The sequence below is a fragment of the Gavia stellata genome, chromosome 10, assembly GCF_030936135.1.
Source record: "Gavia stellata isolate bGavSte3 chromosome 10, bGavSte3.hap2, whole genome shotgun sequence".
In the NCBI taxonomy this organism is placed as follows: Eukaryota; Metazoa; Chordata; class Aves; order Gaviiformes; family Gaviidae; genus Gavia; species Gavia stellata.
Window position 1 is genome coordinate 9518595 of NC_082603.1, and position 3109 is coordinate 9521703.

The following is a 3109-nucleotide window of genomic DNA, read 5'->3' on the forward strand; positions in this document are numbered from 1 at the left end:
CTCGGTGCCGCCGCCGGCCGGTTAAGCTGCGAGGCCGAGGCACGCCGCTCCCTTCCCGGCAGGCCCCGCGGCCCACGCCGCGCCTGTCATCTCTATGGTGAGGCGGGGCGGGAGCAGGAAGCCACGGCTGGGACTGGATCCGGGGCAGCCGGCTACTGCCGGCGGTGGCGCGGCCTCTCCGCGGCCGGGGCCGCGCCTCCGCCCTGCGGCTCCTCTCCTGCGGCGGCGGAGGGTCGGCGGCGGAGAAAACCCCCTGCGCTGCGGCGGGGAGCGGTGCCGGCTCTGCGGCGCGGATCCATCCGGGCACTGGGGTGCGGCCGCGGGGGGCGGTGGGCGCGGCCCCATCCGGGTCCCGGGGATGCTGTCAGGGCGCCGGCGGGGCGGGGCGGGGCTGGGCTGGGCTGCGCTGCGGGAGACGCGAAGCCTTCGGCGGCCGGAGCGGGACCTGCCCTGCCTGCCCCCCGCGCCCGGAGTCGGTTCCGTCGCCGTCCCCGGTGCCCTCCCCTCCCCATCGCCCGGCGGCCTGGCAGCCGCCGCAGGCTCCCTGGGGGTGCACCGCTGCTCGGCATCGGAGGCCGCGGTGGCCCGGGCAGGCCCTGCCCCGCGGCCCCTGCCAGGCCGCGGCCTCGTAGGCAAGTCGCGCCTCCTGGGGTAGTGGTGAGGGTGGGGGGAGCGGGCTGGCCCCGCCGGGTAGCCCGCGGCGCGACCGGGATGTGGGCTCCCGCCCTGTGTCAGCCCCGGCGGGGAGCGGGCGGCCTCGCCGGCGGGGTTGGCACGGATGTTGAAGGGATCCGGAGAGGCCATCTCTGTAAATGGCCACCTCCTGCTTGGCACCTGGGCGTTGGAAACCCCGTGAGGGGATTAAGGGGCGCGTCGTTTGGGGTTACTCGTCTGCTTCGCCATCACTTGTGTTTATCATCTTTATAGAAACTGACAACGAAACTCACAGGTTTTTGGGTATCAACTTTAGAGGCTTTTTCCTCAAAATTTTGTTGTACATCAGCTGAGCTACCTTTTCCCTCCAGTCAATAAATTTTTTAAGCAAAGAGACTTCTAAGCAAATTCTGTAGTGGAATTTTTTGAGCAAGTATGTGGTTCACATAGTCTGGTTTCTCCTGTACTGTCATCATACTTGTGATCATGCTATGTGTGATTTGGGAAATGTTTACCTAGCATTCCTGTTTAGATAGAGATGATTCCTCATGCTTCAGAAAATACTTATGTTGCCAGAGCTCTGCTGTAGTGCAGGTGTATTTTCTTACAGCCATAGCTCACTGTGATGGTTATAGTCTGTCCAATAAACTAGAAGACATTCTTTATAATCTTCAGTTTATTGCTTGTACAAACTTTTGAGAGCAGAGTGGGAGAATGCAGTTTCTTATAGAACAAAGCGTGTACAGTTTTGAAGTATTTGAAGACAATTTGAAGTGTTGTCTTTAAAATGTCAATGCATTTTTTTCATAAAAGGTCTGACTTGGTCAAAGTTTAATTCCATATGTTTTCACTACAGTGTTTGATTCGTCATTGTTAACATAGCAGTTAAATTTAAGAACTTAAGTTAGAACCTGTAGTTCTATTAAAATTTGTGGGGTTTGTATTTTTTTCATATGTACCTGAAACTGTACTGTAAGACATTTTATTTCTTAGGAAAACTAGGGGTGAATTGTAAAAGTCATAGGAAATGTAACAGGTTAACTTGTAAAACTCAATCATCTTATGGTACAGCAACACAAAGATGTTGATTTACCAGTCAAGGTGTAAGTGGCTGTTTCAGGCTAGCCGAAGCCATATTTTACTTGTAGATTGATTTATAAGATGTTTGGAATATATAAAAATTTCCCTTAGTGTTTTTTTTCTTTCGTTAATAATGGTGGGTATCCATGAATTGTAGTTGAGCAATTTTAATTATAAATTATCTAGTCTGTGATTTTCAAGGCTTTTCACATTGCTGTTAGCATTCAGGTAGCGCAGAAATTGGAAACGCTCGTGGAGCCAGAATATCATTGATAAATCCTCTGTGAGTGTTTGAAATTCAAGTTCACTGCTGCAGCTCAGTAGATGAAGAGTAGGGTAATGTTAGAGCATACATTAAGTGCGTATTTGCATTTACCTATCTGCGAGCGTAAAAGTTGTCTGTGTTGTACAAGTGTTAAAGGAGAAAATAAGCTTGAGGTCTGGGTTGAAATATAAAACAGGAGTTAGAAATGGCCAACATGATTTAAATAGTTCAACACTGAGTAAGTGCTTTTCCAGTAGATCCTGGCAAAGTTTAGATTTCATACTTCTAGTGTGGCTGTTTAGTAGTGAAATTACTGATTTGCATCAGCTATTGCAGATTTCAAGGGTAATTTTAAAGGTAGAAATTTATTTTAAAGAATTTACAATTCATATTAGGATCCAAAAGATTATGTTGGTTTGAAGCTCTTTTTTAATCCCTGAGGCAGCAATAAGCTATTTGAAATAAGTCTGGTTTGTATCCTAGGTTGCTTATCAGAAGGCATTAATAACTTTATTAAAGGTTTCAGAAGACTTGTTGTAGGAATTTTTAATGGGATAAGTACTGCAGGTAATTAATTCCGTTGTGGAATACTATGTTCCATTTGAGAAGACGACTTTGAGGGCTGAGTGAAAATGAAGCTTTACAAAAGGTGGAAATCATAACAGCATCTGTTTTTGTAGCTCATAGTATATTCCTAAGAAGGCAAATTGAAGAGCTAAGCCTCAGAAAAACTAGAAGTAGCTTCAGAAAAACTAGAAGTGTATGTTTGCAACTATCTTTTAAAATAAGGGTTTGTGTCAGAAGCACATACTTCTTTTCAGTGCTATGAGTCCATGCAAAAGTAAACATAAAAATTATCCATTATTAACGTGCATAAGTTAGGTTTGTTATTTGGAGCAATAGAGAAGTGCAGCATGAGAATTTTTTTCTCTGATGGTTAGCTCTAAACTTCTTTAATACAGTATAGTTAACATCACACTGTATATTCACACCTAACAATGAAGTAGTGAACTGCTTGCCTTTCAGGATGATACCTTTGATGGAAATACTGATCTTGTGTTACAGTATTTTATAAATAAATCTAGATTTCAAACCAGATAAATAGTATTT